Here is a 16,127-nt window from a genome sequence, read left to right as displayed (position 1 = left end):
CATGAAACCTTTTTACCTTAAGCATCGGAAACCCGACCCCTAGTCGGGTTGTCTTTCATTCGGCGGGGGGATTCACGACCGGTCGACCTGCTTCGTCCGATCGTCGGCCTGCTTCGTCTGGTCGGTCGGGTCTCGGGGTTGAATCTCTTGACCTTTGACCTCCACGTGCCATTGACCTTCCGCCAACGAGGATCCCCCGTCCTTACCACCGGATCACCTAACAACTAAAATAATATAAACTCAACACATCATTGAACATCCCCAACTACTACATTAAACTTTTAAACTCAATACACAATTGAACATGTTCGTGAGCCCTTTAATCGAGCCAAGTTCAAGCCCGAGTTCACGAGCTTATAAACGAACATGTTCTCAAGCCCTTTAAATGAACCGAACTCGAGCTCGAGCTTGTGAGCCTATAAACGAACATGTTAGTGAGCTCATGAGTCGAATAGCCTTAAGCTCGAGCTTGGCTCGATAAAACTATCAAGCTCGAAATTGAGCTCGAGCTCGGCTCAATAAACTAAACGAACGAACTTGAATAAGCTTTTTACCAAATCGAGCTTCGAATAGCTTGCGAATCATTTGGTTCATTTACATCCCTACAAGGAGGAGTCTCGGAGTGGTGTGGAGGCACCCTAGATCCAACAGAGGTGCCCTCGCATGGATGAACTTTGAGGATAAAATTCTCTCGGTGGGGAGGCGTCTTAGAGTACAATTAAACTTTTTAAATGAAACTATTTAAAATGAATTAAAACATTAACTAGATCTTTTTAACTTTTAAATTAATTAATTAAATCATTTAAAATCAATTAAACTTAAAATTTTAATTTAACCTTTTAATTTAAACTCAATTCAAAAATTAAATAAAATTAACTAAAACTTAATTTAAACTTAATTAATTTAATTTAAAACTTAATTAAATTAATTAAAACCTAATTTAAAGCTTATGTGAAATTTAATTAAATTAATTAAAACTTAATAAAAACTAAATTTTAACTTAATTAAATTAATTAAAAATTAATTTAACACTAAATTTAAGCTTAGGTGGTGTTTGGTTTAGGGGGTTAGGAATGAGGGAATAAATTCATTCCTAAGCCTTGTGTTTGGTTGATGGGAATGGAATTAAAATTTTGGAATGAAATCCAAAAACTTGGGTATTGAGGAAATGCACTTCTTCCCTTGGGTTTTGATGAAAATGAGAATGAGAATTAAGTTTTGGATGAAAATATCCTTAATATATTTGTTTATTTTTTTATATCACTTTTTCTCTCATTATACTTTCTCTCTCCTCATTTATCATCATACTTTCACTCTCATCATACTTTCTCTCTCATCAATTTCTCCCATCATACACTGTTTCTCCTTATTTTCTCTGATCACACTTTCTCTCTTCATTCACTCTCATAATTATTTCTCTCCCATCATACTATCTTTCATCATTTTTTTTCATCACACTTTCTCTCTAATTATACCTTCTCTCTCTTTATTCTCTCCCATTACACTTTCTCTCTCATCACACTTTCTTTCATCATTTTTTCTCATCACACTTTCTCTTTCCTCAATCTCTCCCATCACACACATCCTCTCCTTATTTTCTCTCATCACACTTTCCCTCTCTTCATTCTTTCTCATCATATTTCTCTCTCATCACACTTTCTCTCTCATCATATTTTTCTCCCACAGTTAACTTTTTCTCACATCTAATTTTTCTCTAAGGGTAAAAAAAAGAAACTTGAGTTTATTCTGATAGAAAATATTCAACTAATAAAATATTATTTTTAAGAATGATATCCATATTCATACCCATTTCCATTCCATAGTACTATAATTCCCATTCCCATTCCCATTCTAATTTCTAGGAAAGAACTAAACGCCACCTTAATTAAAACTCAATTAAACTTAATTTTTAAACTCATTTTTTGAAGTTAAAATTTTAATTTAAAACTAAATTAAAAACTTAGGCTCAATTAAACTTAAAAACTTAATTCAAACTTAATTTCAACTTAATTTAAAACTTTAAATTAATTTGAACCTAAAAAAAAGTCAAGACGCCTCCCCTTAAGTCGAAGGCGCCTCACACAATCGCGGTAAAAATCCTGCCAAAACATGTTTAAGGCACCTTCAATAACCTTGAAGGCACCCTCCACAAGTCATCGAAGGTGCCTTCCATCAGGTTGAAGGCGCCTCCAACCAAAAATTTAACGCCGAATAGAAGCCTTACTCGTTGGTTTATGTTTCTCTTCCAGGTGCCCTCTAGCCGATTCTCTCTTGCTCTTTCTCCATCGTTTTACGTATTAAACCCTCAATATGCCTCCTAGGTACCTTCTAACTCTACCTATATATTCATTTCTTTACATTTATGAGTTTTTCTTGAATGTTTACATGTATTTATCACTCTAGGAAACGACAAAACCTTAATCCGTCCCATGCTAGTTCTAGTACTGTCCCCTCTGTCGATGACAAATTCCCCACTGAGTGGCTTATGTTAGATTTTCTAAACCGCACATATGTTGCACTTAAGACTAAGTACATAAGTAGGACAATTTTTTACCTGTTATTGTACCCCTATCATAGAAATCATAGACTACTATAAGTTAGATCGATTAGTTTACTATAGTAATTCGGTAAACCTAGACTTGTGTGCACAATTCTATAACAATTTAGTTAAGATAGATGATGTGACATAATCTACCAGAGTAGTTAGTAAATACTTTAGTTTCTCACCTACCCTACTATATGATTGTTTAGGACTTAGGCAATCCACAAGTCTATATTTGTGTTCTCCTAGTAGGGACTTACCATTTGGCGAACCCTACTCCCATATTACATTGGATACTATATATATATATATATATATATATATATATATATATATATTTTTATTTTTTGTGAGAGAATGCCCATGCTTGTGAGATCTCTCTCCCTTAAGGTGCAGGACTATGCCTTATATCGAGTCCTTATTGTCTCCATTCTTATGATCACATCTCGTGATATTGCGATGATGTGACCATCTCACTCATTTTTTTCTTTATGCATTGTGCCAGAGGTTAGACATTGACATTGCATTATATATGTTTCAGAATGTCATTCATGCATCTAGCATCATCATGAGGGGACGAGTCCATATGCCATACTACCACATTTTGACATTTATATTTTCGACCATAGGAGTATATGTGACCCAGGGTACAACCACTCCCCTTAGTGTGGATGATGAGGTTGGTTAGTACCAGCTGGCGTTAGTGCATATAGAGGTTATTACTCAGGGGGGTTTGACTTGGAGAGCAGGTATTCCACCAACCATTTTAGACAAGGCTGATGAGGGTATTTCACCAGTCATTCCAGCCAAGGTTGACGAGACAACTGCAACCACAGAGGAGGAGATGCCATAATTTACATTTTTGGACAATTTCTTTGCACTTCTTCTGACCCTGACCCAACCTTTGACATCACTTTCCGTAGATGAGCTCCTTGCTAGATTGGAGGAGTCTTTCACCCGGATTGAGTGGTCAATCTATGAGGTTTTCACCATTCTTCGTTATGAGATGACTACTATATTTTGGCAGATAGACTAGTAGATGCAGGTCATTCTTCAAGATTTACATGTGATTGGCCAACCCCCACCTCCATCTACTGATGACCATTAGACATTAGTGTGTTTTATGAGTGCACTTGTACATGTTGTTTATTGGGTTTTTTCGGGCCGCAAAAATCGCTTTTGCGTTGTGGAAACCCCGAATCCCATGCCACCGGATCCGTGCGAAGTTATAAAATTTCGTAAAAACTTCATGTACATGTTTTATAGCCTAGATCTACACTAGATTTACAAGGGAGAAACTTATACCTTTGTAGCGAAGCCCTTCGCGTATCCCACTCATCCAAGGTTCGCCGGATCTCAAGGTTGTCAAGTGTACAACCCTCTATGCGTATCCACACGAACAAATCGATGGAGAGAACCTCTAAAGATGTGCTAGAAACCTTAGAGGATCAGCAATGGTGGAGGAGAGGGAGAGAAGAAAGGTAGAGAGGAAGAAGGAGGTTACACACACAAAATGAAACTCCCACAATGACGTAAAGTGGTCGGCCACATTGAAATGAGGTTATATACCTCCATGGGATATCAAGAGTCACAACTCTAGATCTCCCTCATGATGTGGCACACACATAAGCCAACCTTGATAATGTGGAACATCATCATTGGCCCACTTAATGCCAACTCACAAATGAGGTGGTAATGGTCAGGTCAAACTTGACCTTTCATCTTCCTCTCAAGTCAAGTCAAACATGACCACTTCTCTCCCATGGTTGATCAAATCTAACCATTGGTTCAAGTCAATTTTAATTTAATGAATCTCTATTCATTGAATTAAATTGGCTCAATGAGTCTAAGTCCAAATTAGACTCATTTAACACATGAACCAAATTGAGTCCAACTCAATTAGTTTACTTTGGACTACTCTTAATCCAATTTGGTTCATCATATGAACATAATCCTCTATGTACATCAAATGAACCTAATCTCCATCTAATTACCCTTTGTGTGTGACTCTATAGGTTCTTATAACGTTGGCAATGCTCCTAAACCCATTTAGAAGCATAAGTAATGAGCGGTATCTAACAACACATCATTACTACCCAAGTTTCAAGAATGTTGAGATTCAACATCACCTTGTGACTACTAATTGTGACCCCTCACAATATATGACAAGTTTCCTTTTATCCTTGACATCTAGATTGATCAATGTGAGGCATAGACCGTGTCATCCTCTAATCAATTTAAATCTTGAACTCCAAGTAGACTCACTCAATCAAATGATCTCAACATCTCATATTGACTCATTTGGGCATGGCCATGCACTTAGTGGTCTCACTCTATCAAGAATAATGATGTCACTCCCGTCATATAGGAGGGATAGATCTCATCTACATCACTCACATCCCTCTGCATAATTTGTTACATACCCGGTAATCGCCTTTATAGTCCACCCAGTTACGGGTGACGTTTGACGAAGCCAAAGTATGTAACTCCTTATGTAGGGAACCATGGTGACTTCAAGTCCAAGGACTAATAGTCATACTAATAGCCACATGAGAAAGTATATGACACTCATATAACGATCCATGATACTTTCTCATGACGGGTCATTCAATATACATTCTCCAATGCATACCCATGTGTCAACTTGATATCTCCATATCCATGACTTGTGAGATCAAGTCATCGAGTTGACCTACATGCTAGTCTCGTCGCATTAACATTGGACTTGAATGTTAATACTTGACTAGGAATGATTAAGAGTAGTGTTCCTTATATCATCTCACTATCGATTCAACCAATCGATTGATATAGGTAAGAACCTTCTACTCAAGGACGCTATTATACTTAGTTATTTGACACCAATACAAGTAAGCATAATAACCATAAACAAATGCCTTTATATATATAAGAAATATGATACAATGAGTCCATACAACAATCATCAAATGATTGGCTCTAGGGCTCTAACTAACAATCTCCCACTAGCACTAGTGCCAATCAGTATAGGCTCTAAGGCCTAATGACCTAGTGTGACCATCATGCTTTCTCTGTGCCAAAGCCCTGGTCAAGGGATCTGCGATATTAGCCTCAGTGGGTACCCTGCAAATCTTCACATCTCCTCTATCGATGATCTCTCGAATGAGATGGAAGTGCCGTAGTATGTGTTTGGTCTGCTGGTGAGAGCGAGGTTCCTTAGCCTGTGCTATTGCTCCATTGTTGTCACAATAGAGCTCTATGGGATCAACTATGCTAGGAACCACCCCAAGTTCAGTAATGAACTTACGGATCCAAACTGCCTCCTTTGCTGCTTCTGATGCAGCAATATACTCGGCCTCTGTTGTAGAATCAGTGACTGTGTCCTACTTCGAACTCTTCCAGCTTACAACACCACCATTTATGCAAAACACGAACCCAGACTGCGATCGATAATCATCCTGGTTAGTTTGGAAGCTAGCATCACTGTAACCCTTTACAGCTAGCTCATTATCACCTCCATATATCAAGAAATATTCTTTAGTCCTTCTCAAGTACTTAAGAATATTCTTGATCGCTATCCAGTGACTTTCACCTAGATCTGACTGGTATCTGCTAGTCATGCTCAAAGCATACGAGACATCAGGATGAGTACATAGCATGGCGTACATGATAGATCCTATGGCTGAAGCATAAGAGATTTGATCCATGCGGTCTCTCTCCTCTCTAGAAGAGGGACCTTGAGTCTTCGAAAGACTCATACCATGTGACATCGGCAGATATCCCTTCTTGGAGTTCTGCATGGCAATCCGTAGTAGTACCTTGTCAATGTATGTACTATGACTTAGGCCAAGCAATCTTTTAGATCTATCTCTATAGATCTGTATGCCTAGAATGCGGGATGCTTCACCTAAGTCCTTCATTGAGAAACAAGTCCCTAGCCAAGTCTTGACAGACTGCAGCAAAGGGATGTCTTTCCCAATGAGTAGTATGTCATCCACATACAATATAAGGAAGACAACTATACTCCCAACAACCTTCTTGTAGACACAAGGTTCATCTTTATTCTCGATGAAACCAAACTATTTGATTGCATCATCAAATCGAAGATTCCAGCTCTGAGAAGCTTGCTTTAGTTTATAAATGGACCTATGCAGCTTGCATACTCTGCCAATATGCTGTGGATCTACAAAACCCTTAGGTTGTGTCATGTACACATCCTCGAGCAGGTTTCCATTCAGAAATGTAATTTTGACATCCATCTGGCAGATCTCATAATCGTGGTACGCTGCAATAGTAAGCATGATCCGAATGGACTTAAACATCACTACTGGAGAAAAAGTTTCATCATTGTCAATACCATGAATTTGCTTGAAACCTTTAGCTACCAAGCGACCCTTATAAATAAGTCCATCCATGTCAGTCTTTCTCTTAAAGACCCACTTACACCCAATGAGTTTGACCCCTTCAGGTGGATCAACCAAAGTCCATACTTGGTTAGTGTACATAGATTCCATCTCGGATCTCATGGCCTCTAGCCATTTCTCGGAATCTAGTCTCATCACAAGTTCCTGATAGGAGTGTTGGAGTGTATACTGAAAGCCTAAGCTTTTGTAAACATTTATTTTGAATAAAGAATCACATTTGGTCAAATTATCTACATTTGTTTGTAGTTGTTCAATTAATTTATATTGTAGATAATATAGTATGTGGCGTCACATACAGAAGATGATGTTATCAGTACCTTATAAATTATAAACAGTAGCTCACGACCAAAATGAAAGGAACAAACCATTAGAAGGTCGTAGTGTAATTAGATATCAGTTTATCTTGACTGTATAATTACACTAGTACACTTAGAGTGTATTGAGTAGGACCATTTGAGGTCGTTTCTTTTATACTGACTTTATAAATGAACAAAGACCTCAGTTATTATGGAAGTGTGTGCTCTTAATCCTAATATAATAACAAGTACATATATTTGATATTTATTTCTTTAATTTATCAATGGGTGAGATTTAGTTTGATGAATCGATAAACCCGATAAGTTGGGAAATGATATCACTTATAGTGTGTGTTGTTGATTATAGAAGGAAACTGTGTCCTAGAGATACTAGGTTGATAATGTCCTCAAGAGGAGCTCATAAGGATTGTCATGTTAAACCCTGCAGGTGGACTTAGTCCGACATGACGATAAGGTTGAGTGGTACTACTCTTGGACTAAGATATTAATTAAATGAGTTGTCAGTAACTCACTTAATTAGTGGACATTCGATATCTTAAACACAGGGAGACTAACACACTCATAATAAGAAGGAGCCCAAAAATATAATTCGGGATTGGTGCGGTAGTTCAATAATAGTTCTCTAGTGGAATGAATTATTATTGATAAAATTAAGTTGTGTGTTCGGGGCGAACATTATTAGGAGACCAAAACCAATTCCTCCTCTCGGTCCCTATCGTAGCCTCTTATTTATAGAGTACTATACCCACCTATACTCACCTTCTATACCCACCTAAAGGGGGCCAGCCAAGCTAGCTTGGAATCAAGCTAGGGCCGGCCTAAGCATGGTTTAAGGTGGCCGGCCATATTAAATTAAAAAAAAAATTTAATTTTAATTTTTATTATGTGAAAAATATAATTTATTAAAGAGAATTAAAATTAAAATATCTCTCTTGTAAAGAATCTACAAAAGATTAAAGAAAGAGATTATATCTCTTTCCTTATTTGTAGATTGGTAAGATATTTTATTTTCTCTTTAAAAATTATTCACATGTTGAAAAATTAAAATTATAGAAATTTCTTTTTATCAACCATGAAGAGATTTTTGAAGAGAAATTTTATTTTTAAAATTTCTGGAAACAAATTAGGAAGTTTTAATTTGTTCATTAAAACTTGTCTAATTTATTCCTCCATGATGTGGCCGACCATTATAGTTTAATTGGGAAATTTTTTTTATTTTTCTCAATTAAATCATGTCAAGGAAATTAAGAAAATTTTATTGTAATTAAATTTCCTAATTTACCAAGGCTAAGGAATATAAAAGAAGGGGTGGGGGTGCCTTCAAGGGAGATAACCTCTATTATTTCTCTCCCTCTTTTCCTTGGTATTGTGGTGGACCATCATCCTCTCCCTCTCCTCCTCTTGTGGTGGCCGAATCCTTCATCTCCCTTGGAGCTCTTGTGGTGGCCGGATACTACTTGGAGAAGAAGAAGAAGAAGGAGAGAAAGCTTGCATCTCTTGGAGCTTGGTTGGTGTTTTGTTCTTCATCCTTGGTAAAGCTTCCTTATTGTGGCCGAACCTAGCTAGGAGGAGAAGAAGGTGGTTGGTGTTTTCTCATCTCGGAAGATCGTTGCCCACACAAGTCCGAGGTTAGAAGAGGAATACGATAGAAGATCAAGAGGTCTTTCTAGAAGGTATAACTAGTAGTTTTTCCTTTTCCGCATCATACTAGTTATTTATGGAAATAATACCAAATACAAGAGGCTTACGAATCTAGTATTTCGAATATGTTTTTCGAAGTTTTGTTCTTTTATTTTATTTTATTTTTCCTTGTGATTTGATTGTTCCTTTCGGTTAACCTAAAGTTATTTTAGGAAATTAAATATTAGCTTTCCATAAAAGGTTTTGTCTATGTTGGTGCCATATCCAAGAAGGTCGTGTGCCTCGCCACGTCAGTACTGGGAACCAATTATGGAAATTAATATTTGATGGAATTAATAACTTAAGGTGATTTGGGTGGAACGTGTTAAGTTCCGCAGGAGACCCAAGTCAAAACCTAAAAGAACGAATAGATTAAGTTTTGGATCAAACGTGTTAAGTTCCGCAGGCTATCCAAAATTTAATTTGAAAGAACACATGGTAGCTAGGAATAGGTTCAGACCTTTGTACAAAATTTTTGTACAGTGGAACCTCTAGGTTTTCCGAGTAGCAACCAATAATTGGTATCAGAGCTAGGGTTTTGCCTCTGTGTATTTGGTATTAGTTTAATTATGCACATGTCATACATAATTTAGGCAAGATAATAGTAGGATGTGCTAACTTTGTGGATGCAGGATCCAACTATTATGACTTATAGTTTTATGTGTGTGATTGGACCCTTGGACATGTCAAGGGCATTTATATGTGTGTGCATGATTGTATTATAAAATACGTGTATTTAGTTTTATTAGGATTTTATTTTTGATCTAGATACATGTACATTCCTTTTATGGAATATAGGATCAAAATTGTAAAATTCTATTTATGTCGCGGATCGAATCTTGCAAAGCGTGGAACTTTCTGAGGGCCAGAGGCGCAGCGGAACAAGGAGCGGCCAAATATGACAGTAGCTTGGGATGACAACACACTGAGGACAATTATAGATAAAAGCCATAATAGTTGAAAATTAGATTTTCTATTTATTGCTTTTATATTATGCTGTGTGCGTATGTTAGTATACATGTTTAGTAGGCTAGCATAGTTAAAATTCCTCATTTATAAATAACTAAGTGGGAGAGGGCTTTTTTTAAGTAAAACCCATGGTCTCCATTACTGGTTTGTAAGTGATGCAAACAAGCTTGCGCGTTGGCTTTGAGTGCCTTCCTCCATATCGGATGAGCTTGTTTGTGGATCACTAGAACAAACTTCCATTTAGGATGACTATAGGAAGTTAATTAAGAGCGTTTGATCTTCCCCATCGAAAGGGGCACAATCTTATTAATGGACTTAGTGTCAAGTAATGGTATACACTTAGGCACAACTAATAGTATCCTTCCCATCGAAGTCACTGCTATTATTTGTGTGACTAAAGGATACCAACTATTAATTTTATATGTCAAAAAGTTAGGTTGACAAGATAATAAAATTAATGGGTTAAAACCCTCCTTTTACAAATGTTGAATTTGTATACGTCTACACTATCGTGGCATACAAAATTCACGGTGGTTTGAGGTGTTGGTTAATTTAAAATAGTATTGTTTGAGGAATCAATATTATTCTAAATTTAGAGTTTTGACCAAAAGTTATTTGTGATTCTTAGGATGACTTTCAACCCACTGTCCATCATACTTCAACAGAATAGATTTACTGGACCTAATTACTGAAAGCTATAAATTTGTACACCTATTGGTGAATCTACCCAAGAGGAGATTGAATATCCGGATGAGATGGCGCGGTGTTACATTTTGGCTTCAATGTCAAATGTATTGCAACATTAGCATCAAGATTTACCAACAGCCTATGATATTATGAACAATCTCAAGGAACTCTTTGGTTATCAGGATAGGGCTTCTAGACAAGAAGCCATGAGAAAGATAATGGCAACCACCATGCAAGAGGGTACTCAGGGATCATATCCTAAAGATGATGGCTTATCCGAACGAGATCACATCCTTGGAGGAGAAATTGATGGGAAACCCAGTTGATATGATCCTCCAAACACTACCTAGAAGTTTTGAGCAATTCCGCCTTGAATTACAATATGAACAAAAGGGTATATTCATTGGACTTACAGAACTTCAGGCGCAGAAGGATTGTTTCGTCACAACTCTCACTATGTTGAAAATGGTTCTATTTCTAAGCCGAAAGGAAAGAAGAAGAAGAAACAAGTTGGTTCAAAAAGAAAGTGAATAAATCTGCGTATGACCTAAAGTTGGAATGAAGAATAGAAGGCAAGTGCTTCATCTCGTCGAGGCATTGGGCGGATTGGAAGCCTCGGAGGGAATCGTAACAACAAAGGTATATCTCATACTCTAGTTGTTGAAACATGTTTAGCGGTGTTATCTACCGCTGTGTAGATATGGAACACACTGATCATGTCTGCATTCCTTGCGAGGGTTCAAGCAACTATATCTCAAGGAGGATTATACTCACATGGCAATACTACTAGGCTGCTACTGGCGTATGCGATGGGAGACGTCTACTTATCTTTTAGTAGAAATAAAAATTTGGTTTTAAGAAATTGTCTTTATGTATTTAGAAAGAATTTAATTTTTCTAAAGTTCAATTTTAAGATGGATATTTTTCCTTTAGTAACGATGTAGTTATTAAGAGAAATAAAGTGATTATCTTTCTAGTATATTAGTTGGCAATTTATATATTTTAAATCCAATTTCTCCCACAAAGCAAAACATGGAAATTTATAACTCATCTTCTAACTCAAATAAGAGAAAAGAACCTTCGAGACCATTATTGAAATGCATCGGCTCTAAGGCTTGGTCATATTAACTTTAGGATTCAGAGGCTAATAGCCGATGGCCTTTGGAGTTCATTAGAGTTGGAAAATTTTCAACTTGTGAATCTTGCTTAGAAGGAATGACCAAGAGGCCTTTTAAGGCAAGGGGTATAGAGCCAAAGAAGTGTTAGAATTGGTTCATTCATTTGTGTGGTCCATGTCCGGGCAAGAGGTGGTTTTATTTGTCTCTTTTATAGATGATTATTCAAGATACGGATACATTTAACCTAAGCTCAGTCTTTGATAAGTTCAAAGAATACAAAGTGATGTGGAGAAAGCGACTAGGTAAAATTATCAAGACACTATGATCGATCGTGGTGGCGAATACCTCTTAGGAGAGTTTAGGAATTACTTATCGAGGGGATTCAATCCCAATTATCATCGGAACGAACAGAATGGTGTAGTAGAATGAAGGAATAGGACTCTTATGGAGATGGTTAGATCGATGATGAGTTATTCGAATTACCAAACGTTTTGGGGATATGCTAAAGGCAGATTATGTTACACATAATACCTTCTACATCGCTTTCTTCTACTCCACAATTGTGGGATGGAAACGAACCCACTAAGACATATTCGATTGGGGTAGACATGGATGTGTAAACCGGTACGTACGAGATGTTAGAATCTAAATCAAGTGAAGTTCGCTTTGGTGGATATCCGAAGGAACGAAGGTGGTTTATTTTATAGTCCTAAAGACGACGTAGGTCATTGTTAGCACCAATGCCTTTTAGAAGAAGACTAATAATGGATCACAAGCCCAAGAGTAAAGTTGTTTTAGAAGAACTAAGAGAGGACACGTCTACAGTATACAGCATAGATGAATGAAGTACCACAAGAGAGCCGCAACCAACGCATACACAACCTGCATATGCCTCGTCGTAGTGGGAGGTTGTAAGCAAACTGAGAGATTCATGTTTTGGGAGAGTCTTCGGACTTGATCCGGGTAAACATGAACTGATCCCTGGACATATGATGAAGCACTCCAAGATATAAATGATCTTGGCAAAAGGCGATGAATTCAAATAGAGTCTATGTACTCTAATAAGGTCCAGGAGCTTGTAGAACCACACGATGGTGTAAAAGCCGTTGGATGCAAGTGGATCTACAAAAGGAAAAGAGGGAAGGACGGGAAGGTAGAAACCTTCAAAGCTAGGCTTGTTGCGAAAGGTACACTCGGAAAGAGGGAATCGATTATGAGGAAATCTTTTCACCGGTAGCCATGCTTAAGTCTATCCGGATACTCTTATCCATTGCTGCTCATATGGATTATGAGATTTGGCAAATGGATGTCAAGACAACTTTCCTTAATGGAAGTCTTGAAGAGAACATCCATATGAAGCAACCAGAAGGGTTCATTGAAAAAGGCAAAGAGCATCTAGTGTACAAGCTCAATCAGTCCATTTATGGACTGAAGCAAGCTTCAAGATCTTGGAACATCCTGTTTAATGAAGTAATCCAGTCATATGGATTTATTCAAAGTCCGAATGAGTCTTGTGTATATAAGAAGTGTAACGGAAACGTGGTGGTATTTCTTGTACTATACGTAGATGATATTTTGTTAATTGGCAACAATGTCAAGGTATTATCAGACGTAAGGGTATGGTTGTCCAAACAATTTGATATGAAGGACTTAGGAGAGTGTGCACACATTCTTGGGATCAAAGTAATAAGGGATCGTAAGAAAAGAATGTTGTGTCTGTCCCAAGCTTCATATATAGATACAATCCTTGCTCGTTTTAGCATGCAGGATTCCAAGAAAGGTTTCCTACCTTTTAGGCATGGAATAGCTCTATCTAAAGAGATGTCTCCTAAGACATCAAAGGAGATAGAAGACATGAAAGCAGTTCCTTATGCCTCGGCTGTAGGAAGCCTTATGTATGCAATGCTATGTACGAGACGTGATATTTGTTTTGCCGTGGGCATGGTCAGTAGATATCAGAGTAACCCTGGACAAGGACATTGGACTGCGGCAAAGCATATATTAAAGTACCTGAGAAGGACTAGAGATTATATGCTAGTTTACCAAGCAGACGATTTGCTCCCTGTGGGTTACACGGATTCAGATTTCCAATCATATAGGGACAGTAGTAAGTCTACATCAGGCTATGTGTTTACTTTAGGAGGTGGAGCCATTTCATGGAGGAATGTTAAGCAGAAATGCGTTTCGGACTCAACCATGGAAGCTGAGTATGTAGCAGTCTCTGAGGCAGCTAAAGAAGTAGTATGGCTTAGGAACTTTCTAATGGACTTAGATGTGATTCCTGGTTTGCCCAAAATCGTCACAATTTATTGTGATAATAGCGGTGCAGTTGCAAACTCGAAGGAACCACGAGCTCATAAGGCAAGTAAACATATAGAACGCAAGTACCACTTGATACGAGATATCGTGAAGCGAGGAGAAGTTGTCATCGCCAAGATTGCATTAGCGGATAACCTGGCAGATCCTTTCACTAAGGCCCTTCCGGCGAAAGCTTTCGATCGGCATATGGAAGGAATGGGAATCAGATGTATGGTAGAAGATATGGCAGCTTAGTCATTAGTATAAGTGGGAGATTGTTGGAGTGTATACTGAAAACCTAAGCTTTTGTAAACATTTATTTTGAATAAAGAATCACATTTGATCAAATTATCTACATTTGTTTTTAGTTGTTCAATTAATTTATATTGTAGATAATATAGTATGTGGTGTCACATACAGAAGATGATGTTATCAGTACCTTATAAATTATAAACAGTAGCTCACGACCAAAATGAAAGGAACAAACCATTAGAAGGTCGTAGTGTAATTAGGTATCAGTTTATCTTGACTGTATAATTACACTAGTACACTTAGAGTGTATTGAGTAGGACCATTTGAGATCGTTTCTTTTATACTGACTTTATAAATGAACAAAGACCTCAGTTATTATGGAAGTGTGTCCTCTTAATCCTAATATAATAACAAGTACATATATTTGATATTTATTTATTTAATTTATCAATGGGTGAGATTTAGTTCGATAAATCGATAAACCCGATAAGTTGGGAAATGATATCACTTATAGTGTGTGTTGTTGATTATAGAAGGAAACTGTGTCATAGAGATACTAGGTTGATAATGTCCTCAAGAGGAGCTCATAAGGATTGTCATGTTAAACCCTGCAGGTGGACTTAGTCCGACTTGACGATAAGGTTGAGTGGTACTACTCTTGGACTAAGATATTAATTAAATGAGTTGTCAGTAACTCACTTAATTAGTGGACATTTGATATCTTAAACACAGGGAGACTAACACACTCATAATAAGAAGGAGCCCAAAAATGTAATTTGGGATTGGTGCGGTAGTTCAATAATAGTTCTCTAGTGGAATGAATTATTATTGATAAAATTAAGTTGTGTGTTCGGGGCGAACACGGGATGCTTAATTTTATCGGGAGACCAAAACCAATTCCTCCTCTCGGTCCCTATCGTAGCCTCTTATTTATAGAGTACTATACCCACCTATACCCACCTTCTATACCCACCTAAAGGGGGTCGGCCAAGCTAGCTTGGAATCAAGCTAGGGCCGGCCTAAGCATGGTTTAAGGTGGCCGACCCTAGCTAGAGGGGGCCGACCATATTAAATTAAAAATAATTTTAATTTTAATTTTTATTATGTGAAAAATATAATTTATTAAAGAGAATTAAAATTAAAATATCTCTCTTGTAAAGAATTTACAAAAGATTAAAGAAAGAGATTAGATCTCTTTCCTTATTTGTAGATTGGTAAGATATTTTATTTTCTATTTAAAAATTATTCACATGTTGAAAAATTAAAATTATAGAAATTTATTTTTATCAACCATGAAGAGATTTTTGAAGAGAAATTTTATTTTTAAAATTTCTGGAAACAAATTAGGAAGTTTTAATTTGTTGATTAAAACTTGTCTAATTTATTCCTCCATGATGTGGCCGGCCATTATAGTTTAATTGGGAAATTTTATTTTATTTTTCTCAATTAAATCATGTTAAGGAAATTAAGGAAATTTTATTGTAATTAAATTTCCTAATTTACCAAGGCTAAGGAATATAAAAGAAGGGGTGGGGCCTTCAAGGGAGATAACCTCTATTATTTCTCTCCCTCTTTTCCTTGGTATTGTGGCCGGCCATCATCCTCTCCCTCTCTTCCTCTTGTGGCGGCCGAATCCTTCATCTCCCTTGGAGCTCTTGTAGTGGCTGGATACTACTTGGAGAAGAAGAAGAAGAAGGAGAGAAAGCTTGCATCTCTTGGAGCTTGGTTGGTGTTTTGTTCTTCATCCTTGGTAAAGCTTCCTTATTGTGGCCGAACCTAGCTAGGAGGAGAAGAAGGTGGTTGGTGTTTTCTCATCTCGGAAGATCGTTGCCCACACAACGTCCGAGGTTAGAAGAGGAATACG

The sequence above is a fragment of the Zingiber officinale genome, chromosome 4A, assembly GCF_018446385.1.
Source record: "Zingiber officinale cultivar Zhangliang chromosome 4A, Zo_v1.1, whole genome shotgun sequence".
Lineage (NCBI taxonomy): Eukaryota > Viridiplantae > Streptophyta > Magnoliopsida > Zingiberales > Zingiberaceae > Zingiber > Zingiber officinale.
The sequence above is the reverse complement of the archived record's forward strand: the minus strand, read 5'-3'. Positions refer to the sequence as shown.